The sequence below is a fragment of the Mesoplodon bidens genome (genome assembly GCF_964165515.1).
Source record: "Mesoplodon bidens genome assembly, chromosome: 15".
NCBI lineage: Eukaryota > Metazoa > Chordata > Mammalia > Artiodactyla > Ziphiidae > Mesoplodon > Mesoplodon bidens.
The window spans coordinates 24,947,764-24,963,208 of record NC_138171.1 but is presented as its reverse complement, the minus strand read 5'-3'; the positions used below and the strand labels follow the sequence as shown (position 1 = coordinate 24,963,208).

Here is a 15,445-nt window from a genome sequence, read left to right as displayed (position 1 = left end):
GTGTTTATACTTTTACTACATATGTATAAATCATCAAATGCTTCATAGAATTCTTTCTGTGTTTAAAACCTTCATATAAATGGTACCATACTGTACTTATCCTTCTGCAGTTTGCTTTTTTCTGTTAAGAGTCATGCATAGACTTTGAATGTATTCATTTTTGCTGCTGTATAGAATTTCATTGTCTACATCCCACTATTAATTTATCTGTTCTCCTGTTTGCTGACTAGTCTGACATTATTGCATACGTGGAAGAATGAACATTGTCTCTTAGTGCCCATGAGTAGGTGTCTCTGGGCCATAAGTGTACTTAAGGGTGAAGTTTCTGAGCTGAAGGCACGTTTTTAACTTTCCTAGGTATTGCCAAATTGTTTTCCAAAATAGTTTATCCTCTCACCAGCAGTGTCTGAGAGGGCTTGTTGTTCCACATCCCTTTCACCACTTGTCAGTCTGACATAAATTTTTGTTAAACTGATGGGTGTGCAAATCTCCTTGTGGTTTTAATCGGCCACCTGAAGACTCTTTAACATCTCTTTAGGAACCCTCTGCCCTAGCATCCACCCAGCTGCTATCTCCTTCCTCTCCTTCTCATACTTTTTCAGAGTTGACCCATTCTGTGTCTGTGCTTTCTCACCACCCACTCAGTCCTCAGCTGTGTGATCTCCACCCCCAGGTCTCTGCTGAAACTGCTCCAGCCAAGGTCAGCAGGGAACCTGGCTGAATCCAAAGGTTGTGCCTCAGCCTGCATCCCAACTCATCTCACTGCTGCACACAATGTGCCCTTGGCCTCCACTTTCCTGACTCTCCTCCCACTCTCCACAGGGTAACTTCTCTGGCCTAAGCACCTTTCTGTCCTTCACTAGCGACTTCAAGTGTTGATGTTCCTTTTTTCTCTTACTCCGCTCCACCTTCCAGGCGCATCTCACCCACACTTATGGCTATTGTGACCACTTATATCCAGATAACCCCAGTGTTCATGGAATAAAACACTACCTTACCCCAGACACTGCCTGTTTCGCTTCTCAATTAATGCCCCTTCTCCCTGGAGTTACCACTACAGTGATTAATGTTTAATGCCTTTATCGTTCCCTTGCTTTTTAAAAATGGATGTTACTACCTCTATGACTCTCCTAAATAATACATTGTTTAGTTTTGACTGTGTTTTGCCCTTGTATAAATGAAATCATACTGTATATGTTCTTCTGCAAGTTGCTATCTCTTTCAACATTGCTTTTGAGAGTCATTCATGTATATACTGTAGCTATGGTTCATTTATTTTCATTTCTGTTTAATCCACTTATTTATTCATTCTATTGTTGATGGACATTGGGTTATTTCAGGGGTTTTTTGTTTTTTGTTTTTTATTTATTTTTGGCTGCATTGGGTCTTCGTTGCTGCGTGTGGGCTTTCTCTAGTTGCGGCGAGTGGGGGCTACTCTTTGTTGCGGTGTGCGGACTTCTCATCATGGTTGCTTTTTTTGTTGCGGAGCACAGGCTCTAGGTGCGTAGGCTTTAGTAGTTGCTGCACGCAGGCTCAGTAGTTGCGGCATGCGGGCCCTGGAATGCGCAGGCTCAGTAGTTGTGGCACACGGGCTTAGTTGCTCTGCGGCATGTGGGGTCTTCCCGGACCAGGGATCGAACCCGTGTCCCCTGCATTGGCAGGTGAATTCTTGACCACCGTGCCAGCAGGGAAGTCCCTGTTTCAGTTTTTTGCTACTACAAAGAATACTGCTCTAACATTCTTATGTGTGTGTGTAGATCGATACAGATATAGATATAGATAGATATAGATATAGAATTTGGGAGTTGAATTACTTGAACAGGTATGCTCATGTCCAACTTAACTAGGTAATATGAAACTGTTTCCTAAAGTGGTTGCATCAGTCTATACTCTGACCAGCAGTGGATAAAAACTCTTGTTTTATGCCCTTATCAGCATACCAATTTTTTTTTTCCAATCTGGCAGTTATGAAATGATTTCTCATTGTGGTTTTAATCTGCATTTCTTTGACTACTGTGACTAATGAGGTAGAGCATCTGTTCATATGTTATAACCCATCTGGGAGTCTTTGTCTGTAAAAGTTCCATTCATGTCTTTGCCTGTTTAAAACTAGGTGGTTTGTTTTTCTTTTCAGCTAATAGGAATTCTTTACATATTCTGGATACTACTCCTTTGCTAATTATATGTGATGCAAATATCCTCTCCAGGTTTGTGGTTTGTGGTTTGTGTTCTCACCCTCTCTCTATTGTTTTTTGATAGATAGAAATTCTTAGTTTTAATATAGTCAAATTTATCAATCTTTTCCCATAGTGTTAGTGGCAGTTTTTGTCTTGTTTTAGAAAACCTATATACCCCAAAGTCATAAAGAATTTCTCCTATATTGTTATCCCAAAGTTTTATAGTTCAAATATGTATGTGGTGTGAGGTAGGAATTCTATTTCATTTTTCTCCCATAAGGATAAGCAGTTGTCCCAGTACCACTTACGGGATAGTGTATCCTTCTCCCAGTGACCTATAGGGCCATCTCTGTCATACATTAAGTGTCCATAAATCCACGAGTTATTCCTATCTCTCTATTTTGATGCATTGATCTGAAATTGGGAAATCAAATTAGTTGAAATTACTGAAGATTTATAATAAATCTTGATTTGGTAGGGGCAGTCCTCCCACCTTGTTCTTCTTCGGGGGTATCTTGTGAGAGTTCCCTGGTGGCTTGGTGGTAAGGATTCTGGGTTTTCACTGCTGTGACCCGGGTTCAATCCCTGACCAGGGAACTGAGATTCTGCAAGCCGTGCAGTATAGCCAAAAAAAAAAAAAAAAAAGAGCATCTTGCACTGTCAAGGTGACATTTTAGAGTCACCTTGTCAAGTTTTAGGGGAAAAAAAGCTTTTTTGAATTTTTACTAAAATTGTATTAATCTGTAAATTACTTAGGGGGAGAGTTAACATCGTTATGTCATTGAGTATATCAACATTAACATGGTACATATTGATGTATATATTGATATGTATTTTATATACATATATATTTACATGTATTTCTGCACTTATTTATTTTATTTTGTGTTTTTGGTTTTTTTCTCTCTCCATTTATTTAGATCTTCTTTAGTGTATTTCAATAAAGTTATTTATTTTTCTCGGGACTTCCATTTTGGCCACACCACGTGGCTTGCAGGATCTTAGTTGACGGACCAGGGATCGAACCCGGGTCCCTAGCAGTGAAAGCACCGAGTCCTAACCACTGCACCGCCAGGGAATTCCCCAGAGTGATATTTTGAAAGCACAAATATGCCTATATCTTCCTCCTCCTTAAAACTGTTCATTGGCTTCCGGTTGCCTAAAACAGTGGTCTCTAAAGTGTCTTTTTGATCAGTTTTTTTTTCTCAAATATTATTACATTCCTTACAACATGGCTGACAAGGACAGGAGTTCACTTGAGGAGGAGGAGAACTGTCAGCTTCACCCTTTTCTATTTGTTCGCTGTTGTAACTTTAGCATTATCTGGAACTTGCCATTTCTTTGCAGGAATATTTTGAAGCCAATTGTCCATTTTGTGGGGCTAATATAGGAAAACTGGTAACGTGATATTTATGTTTGCTTAGCCTGATAGAGGCACACACTACACACACAGTGTATTGCAGAATTCTGAAAGGTGGGGGTAAGGACCCCACTGCCCACCCCTCCCAGGTGTGGACCCCCTTCCCTCAGGAAGTCTCTGCTACCTCACATGACACTGACCTCAGACAAAGCTCAGACATACAGACTAAGTGAGAGTAATGGTGTCAGTTAATGACAAAAATCCATCCTAAGTGTACATCGTGCTTTGGGAGATATCAGCTAAGGACATATTTGCTAATGTATGTATTTTAAGTTCATTTGAACAAAACTTTTGGAGATTGCTGGCCTCAGGAGAAGGTCCAAGCACCTTCAAGGCCCTCCTTGGTGTGGTCCCTGCTATGTACCTCACCTTGTCTCCTTGCCCCTAAAAGTATCACAGTTCACATTATAGCAACTCAAAACTTGTGGATGGTTCTCCCACACCATGTTCTTTCCTGCCTTGATATTCTCCCCTTTCTCCCTGGATGCTCCCTGACCCCAGACTTCCTGTCAAAGTCCCACTTGTCCTTTAAAGCCCAGCCCTTCCTTGACACCCCTGCCCAGGCCAGAATAGATGTCTCCTCTGTGCTCCCACAAAATCCCTAATGCAACTCTAGCACTGTATTTTCCACATTGTTTCATATCATCTTTGCGGGGAGGCGGGACTCTTTCTCTTTAGCCCCAGGATCCAGCACAGACCCTGGTTAATTTTTTAAAATAATAATATAAATATTAATAAAACCAGAAGTTGAGGTCCTTCATTTATTCATTCATTAAGTATTGATCAAGTTCTACTAACCTCCAGGCACTGAGCTAGCTTCTGAGAATGCAGCTGTGATCAAGCCAGACACAGCCCCTGCCCTCATGGAGTTTGCATTCTAGTGGGCAAGGGGTGGAAAATGAAGAAATGAACAAGCAATTTCAGATAAGGATTTTTTTGTCGTGCCCAAAGGCCTTTGCACATGCTATTCCTTCTGCTTAGAAAGTTCTTCCTGACCCTTTGCATGATAAGCCACTGATCTTCCTATAAATCAGGTGTGCCAAAATGTAGCTTTATTATTCTTTTTCTGTGACTCAGTGGAGAGAGAGAAGCCCTTCCAACCTGAGACTTCTGAAGTCCCTTCCAACCTGAGACACTGTGTTTCCCATTGCAGCAGTGTTTTCAGTCCTACTTTGGTCCCTTGGGTTCCTAGGAAAATCATCCTGGGGAATTCCCTGGAGATCCAGTGGTTAGGACTCCCATCTTCCACTGCAGGGGGCACAGGTTCAATCTCTGGTCAGGAAACTAAGATCCTGCATGCCGTGCCTCGTGGCCAAAAAAAAAAAAGAAAAACAAAAACAAAAAAATCATCCTGGCACATAGTAGATGCTTAATTTGTTGTCTGGTTGACTGGTTGAATGAATGAATGTAGTTACATTTTACCTTTTGGACAATAAATCAAATTTATTTTTCATTCTAACATAGAGAAGTTGAAAAATAGAGAACGGGGAAAAAAAGCATCTGTCTTAGCCTGAGTTTCATAGAAAGTAGAACTCACAACATAGGTTTAAGTTTGGACCTTTAGGGTGTGTGATCCAGGGGTGCAGACTGAGGGAGGACGAGGGAGCAGCGCAGAGAATGACCAAGTGGACAGCTGTATCACTTGGCTAGCCACCACTCTAGGCTGCTCCATCTCACCGTGGAACCACCTGAGGAACTGAATGAAATGTGTTTCTATACCCACAGCTAGCTACATAATTTGCAATGCCCAGTGTAAAGTGAAAATGCAAGGCCCTTGTTCAAAAAGCATTGGGGTGGCAGAATTCCCCAGCGGTCCAGTGGTGAGGACTCCGAGCTCTCACTGCCAAGGGCCCAGATTCAATCCCTGGTTGGGGAACTAAGATTCCACAAGCCCCAAGGCTCAGCCAAAAAAAAAGAGAAAAAAAAAAAAGCACTAGGGGGAGGGAAGAGTGCCATCAAAGTACTAAAATACAAATATAGAGCTTTCCTTCTCTTCCGCAGTCTCTCTCCTGACTTGTCATGTTTTGTATTTGCTATTTAATGTCACACTAAGTAAAGAAAAAATTTTAATTTAAATTTTACCATTCATCTTTATATTGTACAATGCAGTTTTAAAGGTAAATATAACAGCATTTAGTTCATATGTAGAATCACCAAAATTACAGAATTTGTATCTCATAGCTTGTATATGCATATGTGTTTTGTTCTAACCAGAAAGAGTAAACAGTGCACACAAAAAAACTTCCTTTGGGACTTCCCTGGCGGTCCAGAAGTTAGGACTTGGTGCTTACCCCGGTGGGGGAACTAAGATCCTGCAAGCTGCATTGTGCCAAGGGAAAAAAAAAAACAACTTCATTTTACTTTTTGATATGTGCACATTATATGTGCACATTTTATGAGCACTCTGCCCTCAGCTTACTGGTGAGTAAGGCAGGACCAAAAGGAAGAGGAACTGTGGATTTCCCCATCTTTCCTTTCCTTCTACATTTTCAGTGTGTTTGGCTAATACAGAGTAACATGAGAAAGACATGGTAGAGTCCCTTGGTTGTTAAGGTTTTTCTGTGTTCAAATCAAGCTCTGGTTTGTACTGGTTTGTGCTCTTTGAGTCTTGCTGAAATCCATACATCGTGCTCTGCTGGAATTTTGCGTCCATGGGACTTGGAGACCGTGATATTCACGCAGATATACATTGTTTTTACCATTCATTTGAGAGAATAAAGGGGGAATTATTGATCCACCAGCTTCCGACCCCAACAGGTCCAAGTGTCTCCCCACAGGTCATTAACCTGCCTGAGCTTCCAGGAGATGCATACAAATGCCCTGAGCAAGAAACCTTGGGAGGGGAGCTAAAGGTATGGGCCAGGCCTGGGGCAGGCACAGCCGGGGATGCCCTGCAGGAAACTAGAAGGAGCCTGTGCAGAATTGGTTTCCCCAGCAGGTCTGGGATGAGAGGCAGGTGAGGTGGAGAGAATCCGAAGTGGGGCACAGAAGGGTCTGACAGAGCCACACAATCCTGCACCCACCACCCCGACAGTGCTGTGACTGCTTAGTGTATTTTTTATATTTTTCCTTGTCATCTTTACCTTTAATATATATATTTATATATACATAAATATACTCATATAATTTTTATGTTGCTATATGAGGATAATTTTCCTCCATTGTTTTGAGATATAATTCACATAGCATAAAATTCACCATTTTTAAATGTACAGTTCAGTCATTTCGGTATAGTCACCGAGATTGTGCAACCATCACCATGATCTAATTCCAGAACATTTCATCACCCCATAAAGAAACCTTCTACCCATTAGCAATCCATTCCTATTCTTCCCTCCCACCAGCCTCTGGCAACCACTAACCAATGTATTTTCAGTTTTGCTAGGTTTACCTATTCTGGACATGTCATATAAGTGCAATCATATAATATGTGACCTTCTTTTCAGTTTTAGTTGAGGGGTATTTTATATACAGTGATATGCACAGAACTTACGTATTATCTAGATGAATTTTGACAAATGCATACACATGTAACCTATACTCCAACAAGAAAAGTGAATATGTTTGAAGATAATTTTTTTTTAAGTGTTCATTTATTTATTTGGCTGTGCCAGGTCTTAGTTGCCACGTGCGGGATCTTTTAGTTGTGGCATGCAGGATCTAGTTCCCCCACCAGGGATCGAATGCGGGCCCCCTGCATTGGGAGCGTGGAGTCCTAACTGCTGGACCACCAGGGAAGTCCAGAGGATAATCTTTTAATAGTGCACATAGAGGGGGCTTTCCTGGTGACGCAGTGGTTAAGAATCCGCCTGCCAATGCAGGGGAGACGGGTTCGAGCCCTGGCCCAGGAAGATCCCACATGCCGCGGAGCAACTAAGCCCGTGCACCACAACTACTGAGCCTGAGCTCTAGAGCCCGCAAGCCACAACTACTGAGCCCGTGCACCACAACTACTGAAGCCTGTGCGCCTAGAGCCCATGCTCTGCAACAAGAGAAACCACGAGAAGCCCGCACACCGCAATGAAGAGTAGCCCCCGCTCACCGCAACTAGAGAAAGCCCGCGGGCAGCAACGAAGACCCAACACAGCCAAAAGTAAATAATAAATTAATTCATTCATTAATTTTTTAAAAAAGTGCATGTAGAGTGGATATGTCACACCATTCTCATGGGGTAATAGGGGTTTTCCATTTTTTCACTACTAGAAGTACAATGAGTTGTTCATTCATGCAGAATTTCCTAAATATTTTGGATAATTTCCTTGGGAAAGAAATCCTAGAATTTGGAGTAATTTGACCAAAGGACAGAATCATTTTTAAAGATTCTCCTGATTTTATTGCCATGTTGTTTTCTAAAAGTCATCTGTTTGTCACTGCATGTTCATCATCATTTATATTATCCTTGTTTTCTTTCTTTTTTTAAATACATTTATTTATTTATTTTTGTCTGCGTTGGGTCTTCGTTGCTGCGTGTGGGCTTTCTCCAGTTGTGGTGAGCGGGGGCTACTCTTCCTTGCGGTGTGCGGGCTTCTCATTGTGGTGGCTTCTCTTGTTGCGGAGCATGGTCTCTAGCTGTGCAGGCTTCAGTAGTTGTGGCTCGTGGGCTCTAGAGCACAGGCTCAGTAGTTGTGGCGCATAGGCTTACTTGCTCTGCGGCATGTGGGATCTTCCCAGACCAGGGCTCGAACCCATGTCCCCTGCATTGGCAGGCAGATTCTTAACCACTGCACTACCAGGGAAGCCCATCTTTTTTTAAAATTTAGTTTTGGTTGTGCTGGGTCTTAGTTGCAGCTGGCGGGCTCCTTAGTTGTGGCATTCGAACTCAGTTGCAGCATGCATGTGGGATCTAGTTCCCTGACCAGGGATCAAACCTGGACCCCCTGCATTGGGAGCAAGGAGTCTTAACCACTGTGCCACCAGGGAAGTCCTGGTGGACTTCTTTTGTTTTCTTTTTTGCTAATTTAGTAAGTGAAAATGATACATAATTTAAATATACATTTCTTTGTCATCAGAACAAAAGTGTCCTGCTCTAGAATAAACCTAGTGAGAACCTCCCACTGAAAATTTAAGACTCCGCGCTCCCAATGCAGGGGGCTCAGGATCGATCCCTGGTCAGGGAACTAGATCCCATATGCATGCCACAACTAAGAGTCTGCATGCCACAACTAAAGATCCTGCGTGCCGCAACTAAAAGATCCTGCGTGCCACAACGAAGATCCTGCACGCAGCAACGAAGATCCCATGTGCCACAACTAAGACCCAGCACAGCCAAACTGATTAATTAATTAATTTTAAAAATACTTAAGAAAAAAAAAAGAAACAGTAGAGAGAGATTCCATGGCCCCTTTACCTGGTTTCCCCCAATGATAACATCTTGCAAAACAATGTACAAAATCACAACCAGGATATTGACAATGATACAGTCAAGATACAGAACATTTCCATTACCACAAGAATCCCTCATGTCACACCCACTTCTCTCCTATTCCTGCCCCCTTCTGAGCCCCTGGCAACCACTAATCTGTGGTCCATTTCTATAATTTTGTCATTTCAAGAATGTTATATAAATGGAATCATACACTGTGTAACCTGTTGGGATTGGCTTTCTCCACTCAGCATAATTCTCTGGAGATTCATCTGGCTTACTGCATCTGTCAACAGTTCATTCCTTTTTACCCCTGAGTAGTATTCCTTAATATGGATGCACTACTTTGTTTAATCAGTCATCTACTGAAAGACATCTGGTTTGTTTCCAGTTTTTGACTATTACAAATAAAGCAGTTATGAATATTTGTGTACAGATTTTCATGTGAATATAAGTTTTCATTTTTTAGGGATAAATGCTCAGAAGTGCAATTGCTGGGTTGTATGGTAATTGCATGTTCAGTTTCATGAAAATAAGTTGCCAAACTGTTTTCCAGAGAGGCTGTACCACTTTACTTGCCCACCAGCAATGAAGGAGTGATTCAGTTTCTCCACATCCTTGCCACCCTTTGGTATTGTCACTATTTTTTATTTTAGCCATTCTGATAGATGTATAGTAATACTCATGTGGTTTTAATTTGCATTTCCCTAATGGCTAATGATGTTGAACATTTTTTCATATGTATATTTGCCATTTGTATATCCTCTTTGGTGAAATATCTCTTTCATGTCTTTTGTCCATCTTCTAATTGAACTGTTCAGAGGTTTTTTTTGTTTTTGTTTTTTTTTGCGGTACACAGGCCTCTCACTACTGTGGCCTCTCCCGTTGCGGAGCACAGGCTCCGGACACGCAGGCTCAGCAGCCATGGCTCATGGGCCCAGCCACTCCGCGGCATGTGGGATCTTCCCGGACCGGGGCACGAACCCGTGTCCCCTGCATCGGCAGGCGGACTCTCAACCACTGCGCCACCAGGGAAGCCTTGGAGTTTTTTTACTGTTGAGTTTTCAGAGTTCTTTATATATTTTAGATACCAGCCCTGTGCTGTATGTATAGTTTGCAAATATTTTCTCCTATTCTATAGCTTGTCTTTTATTCTCTTTCTCTCTCTCTCTCCCTACTTTTTTTTTTTTTTTTTTTTTTACCATGCTGCGTGGTTTGTGGGATCTTAGTTCCCTAACCAGGGATTAAACCCAGGCCTATGGTAGTGACAGCGCCAAGTCCTAACCCCTTTTATTCTCTTAACAAGGACTTTTGCAAAGCAAAAGTTTTCGATTTTGATGAATCCAATTATCAATTTTTTGTTTTATGGAGCATGCTTTTGTTTTTAAGCTAAGAATTCTTTGCCTAGCCCTAGATCCCAAAGATTTTCTCCTATGATGCTTTCTAAAAATTTTATAGTTTGCATTTTACATTTAAGTCCATGATTCATTTTGGGTCAATTTTGGTATAAGGCGTTAGGTTTAGTTTGAGGGGTTCTTTTGTCATTGTTGTTTTTTGTTTGTTCGTTTGCTTGTTTTGCCCATGAGTTTTCAATTGTTCCAGCACCATTTATTGGTTATCTTTTCTCCACTGAATTATTTTTGCACCTTTGTCAAAAATCAGTTGGGCACATTTATTTCCATCTATTTCTGAGTTCTCTATTCTGTTCCATTTATCTATGTGTCTGTCCCTACAGTCTTGATTACTGCAGCTATTAAGTCTTGAAATCAAGTTAACTGATTTCTCCCATTTTATTCTTCTTTTTCAAATTTGTTTTAGCTGTTCTAGTTCCTTTGCTTTCCATATAAATTTTAGCATAATCTTGTCTATATCTACTAAAAAAAATCTTACAGGAATTTTGGTGGGAATTATATTAAACCATATATCAGTTTGAGGATATCGATTCTTCCAACCCAAGAATTGTATGTTTCTCCATTTATTTAGATCTTCTTTTTCTCCCTTATCAGTGTCTTGTAGTTTTCAGCATACAAGTCCTGTCCATATTCTGTTAGATTTATACCTAAGTATTTCTTCTTCTTTTTCTCCTCTTCCTCCTTCTGAATGATACTGCATTTTTATTTTTGGTGTCCATGTGTTCGTTGCTAATGTATAGAAATACCATTGATTTTTGTGTGGTTCTTTTATATCCTGCTGATATAAGATTACTCTTGCTGAACTTACATATTATGGAAGGTTTGTTTTGTTTTTTGTAGATTCTTGGAATTTTCTATGTAACCAATCATGTCACCTACAAATAGGGACATTTTATTTTTCCTTTCTAATCTGTATGCCTTTTTTTCCTTTTGCCTTACTGCACTGACTAGAACATCTAACACTGTATTGAATAAGAATGATGAGAATAGACATCCTTGCCTTGTTCCCGATTTTAGGCAGAAAGTATTATCTTTCACCGTTAAGTATATTAGCCATAGACTTTTCTGTAGATGCACTTTATCAAGTTGAGAAAGTTCTTCTCTGTTCCTCTTTTTCTAGTGTTTTCTTAAAAAATCATGAACAGAGTTGAATTTTGTCATGTGCTTTTTCTGATATCAATTGATCTCATGACGTTTTTCTTCTTTAGACTGTTAAAATAGTGGATTACATTGATTGGTTTTGAAATATGAAACCAACTTTCTATTCTTAGAATAAGTCCCACAGTTATTTTTATTATTACTGAATTCTATTTGCTAAAACTTTGTTAAGGATTTTTGCATCTATATTCAGGAGGAATATTGGGCTGTAGTTTTCTTTCTTTGTATGTCTTTGTCTGGTTTTGGTATCAGGATAATATAGCTGCCTAAAATGAATTGGGATGTGTTCCCTCCTCTTCCATTTTATGGAAGAGATTGTGTAGAATTGGTGTTAATTCTTCTTTAAAACTCTGGTAGAGGGAATTCCCTGTCAGTACAGTGGTTAGGACTCCGCCCTTCCACTGCAGGTGGCACAGGTTCCATCCCTGGTCAGAGAACTAAGATCCCACAAGCCATGTGGCATGGCCAAAATAAAAACAAAACAAAAAAACCACTTTGGTAGAATTCTCCAATGAAATCATCTGGGCCTGGAAATTTCTTGAGAGTTTTTAAATTATGAATTCAGTTTCCTTAATAGAGTTAAAAAACAAAATTCAACTGAATTAATTTTAAAGACCTTATTGGGGACTTCCCTGGTGGCACAGTGGTTAAGAATCTGCCTGCCAATGCACGAGACATGGGTCAAGCCCTGGTCCAGGAAGATCCCACATGCCGCGGGGCAACTAAGCCCGTATGCCACAACTACTGAGCCTTTGCTCCAGAGCCCATGAGCCACAACTACTGAGCCCATGTGCCACAAATACTGAAGCCCACGTGCCTAGAGCCCGTGCTCCACAACAAGAGAAGCCACCACAATGAGAAGCCCGTGCACCACAACAAAGAGTAGCCCCCGCTCGCCACAACTAGTGCACAGCAATGAAGACCCAACACAGCCAAAAATTAAAATTAAAAAATTAAAATTAAAAAAAAAAGAGGGCTTCCCTGGTGGCGCAGTGGTTGAGACTCCGCCTGCCAATGCAGAGGATACAGGTTCATGCCCCGGTCCGGGAAGATCCCATATGCCGCGGAGCGGCTTGGCCCGTGAGCCATGGCCGCTGAGCCTGCGCGTCCGGAGCCTGTGCTCCGCAATGGGAGAGGCCACAACAGTGAGAGTCCCGCGTACCGCAAAAAAAAGAACTGTTTTAAAAAAATAAAGATCTTATTAGCTTTACTCGATGATTCATGAATCAGGCAGCATCCCATCTGACAGACGGAAAGGAGCTCCAAGGAGCTATACCAAATGAAAGACTTTTATAGGCATAAGGGAGCAGGACAAGGAAATTAAATTTTCCTTTAAGGGATGGTAGGGTCTATCAGGCATATTACCTCACTAGCGCTGACCTGGTGATTCCTGATTAACCTGTGTAAGATTCAATTTTTGGAAGAGGCTGAAATTGTAATTAAGTTTCGGTTTGATGATGTGGGACTTAGCATAAGTGACTCCATTTGGGGGGCTGTTGTCTTGATTTTAACAACAGTTATAGGGCTATTCAAATTATCTGTTTCACGTTAAATGAGTTGTGGTAGTTTGTGCTTTTTGAGGAGTGGACCATCTTGTTGAAGTTGTCAAATTTATGTGTGTAGAATTATTTGTGTTCTTATTATGCTCTTTTTTCTTCCAGTTTTATTGAGATATAATTGACAGACAGCCCTGTGTAAGTTTAAGGTGTACAGCATAATGATTTGACTTACAAACATCATGAAATGATTATCACAGTAAGTTGAGAGAACATCCATCATCTCATATAGATACAAACTTAAAGAATAGAAAAAATATGTTTCCTTGTGATGAGAGTTCTTAGGATTTACTCTCAACAACTTTCATGTATAACATGCAGCCATGTTAATTGTATTTATCGTGTTGTACATTACACCCCTAGTACTAATTTATCTTATAACTGGAAGGTTGAACCTTTTGACTGCCTTCATTCTATTCCCCCTCACGCACCCACTCGTTATTATGCTCTTGATGTCTATGTGGTCTGTAGTGATACCCCTGTTTCATTACCGCTATTGGTAATTTATATATTTTCTCTCTTTTTTCTTTGTCAGCCTTCCTAGAGGTTTGTCAATTTTGTCAACCTTTCAAAGGGCTGGCTTTTGGTTTCATTGAATTTCTCTATTGTTTTTCTGTTTTCAACTCATGGGTTTCTGGTCTTATCTTTACTGTTTCCTTCCTTCTGCTTGCTTTAGGTTTATTTCGCTCTGCTTTTTCTATGTTCTTGAGGTAGGAGCTTAGATTATTGATTTGAGACTTTTCTTCTTTTCTAATGTATGCATTTAGTGCTGTAAATTTCCCTCCCAGCAATGCTTCCACACAAATGTTAATATGTTATACTTCTATTTTCATTCAATGTATTTTTTAAATTTTTATTTATTATTTTTTGGCCATGTTGGGTCTTCATTGCTGTGCGTGGGCTTTCTCTCTAGTTGTGGCGAGTGGGGGCTATTCTTCATTGCAGTGCGCAGGCTTCTCATTGCAGAGGCTTCTCTTGTTGCGGAGCATGGGCTCTAGGTGCACAGGCTTCAGTAGTTGCAGCACGCAGGCTCAGTAGTTGTGGCGTGCGGGCTTAGTTGCTCCATGGCATGTGGGATCTTCCCGGACCGGGGATCGACCATTGGCAGGCAGATTCTTAACCACTGCGCCACCAGAGAAGTCCTCAATGTATTTTTTAGTTTCCCTTGAGACTTTCTCTTTGACCTAGGGACTACAGATATCCTCCATTTTCTATAAAAAAGTTTGCTATACGCTGCTTCACTTTTATGAAAGACCAACTAGTACCTATTTTCACGAATTAAAGAAATCCCAAAACGTATTTTCACTTTTACTAAAAAAGGAAAAGAGGGCTTCCCTGGTGGCGCAGTGGTTGAGAGTCCACCTGCAGATGCAGGGGACATGGGTTCGTGCTCCGGTCTGGGAAGATCCCACATGCCGTGGAGCGGCTGGGCCCGTGAGCCATGGCCGCTGAGCCTGTGCGTCCAGAGCCTGTGCTCCGCAACGGGAGAGGCCGCAACAGTGAGAGGCCCTCGTATCGAAAAACAAAAAACAAAAAAAAAAAGGAAAAGAGCGAAAATAGCATTCAGCCTTTGTTTTGCAGCAAAGTATTATAGAGGCAGTGTGCACACCAAGCAGCAAGAATGGCACCGCCAAGCTGCTTCCCCAGGAACTATGCTCAGCATCTCAGCATCAAGCCGCCGTAGCTTTGACCTGTGTCTGTGAGCATCTGTGCTTTATCTTGACTTATTTTGTGCATCTACTAGTAAAATGTGTCCTAAGGTAATTGCTTGTTTGCTTTACAGCATTTTGGCTTAGGAAAAGTTTCATAGGAATGCTCTACTTTCAGACAGCAGGGAAAACCTGTATTTAAGAAGTGTATTGTTGAGTTTTCAAGTGTTTGATATTTTCCCGTTATCTTTCTGTAATTTGATTTGTAAGTTTGATTCCATTGTGATCAGAGGACACACTCTGTATGATTTCAATTCTTTTAAATGTGTTAAGACTTGTTTCATGACCCAGGATGTGGTCAATCACAATATATGTTCTTTGGGCACCTGAAACGAATGTGTATTCTTATGTTGTTGGGTGGATTATTCTATATGTGTCAATTAGCTACTTTGGTTGATGATGTTGTTTAGGTCTTCTATAGTCTTGCTGATTTTCTGTCTAGTTGTTCTATCAATTGTTCTATAATTATAGATGTGTCTATTTCTCTTTTCAGTTCTATCAGTTTTGCTTCACATGATTTGCAGCTCTATTGTTCCCTGCATATGCATTTAGGATTGCTTTGTCTTCTTGGTGGATTGACCCTTTTATTATTATATAATGAAAAAGAAACAAACAAACAGACAAAATCAGGGAGGGGAAAAAATTCCTTAT

At 40.8% G+C, this 15,445-nt stretch overlaps 1 protein-coding gene across 1 annotated transcript in view; it reads right to left on the bottom strand.

The window, feature by feature from the left end:
* The window catches only part of PIGU (phosphatidylinositol glycan anchor biosynthesis class U), a 577,582-nt gene that overhangs the window by 241,418 nt on the left and 320,719 nt on the right, over positions 1 to 15,445 (bottom strand). The window lies entirely within an intron of this gene.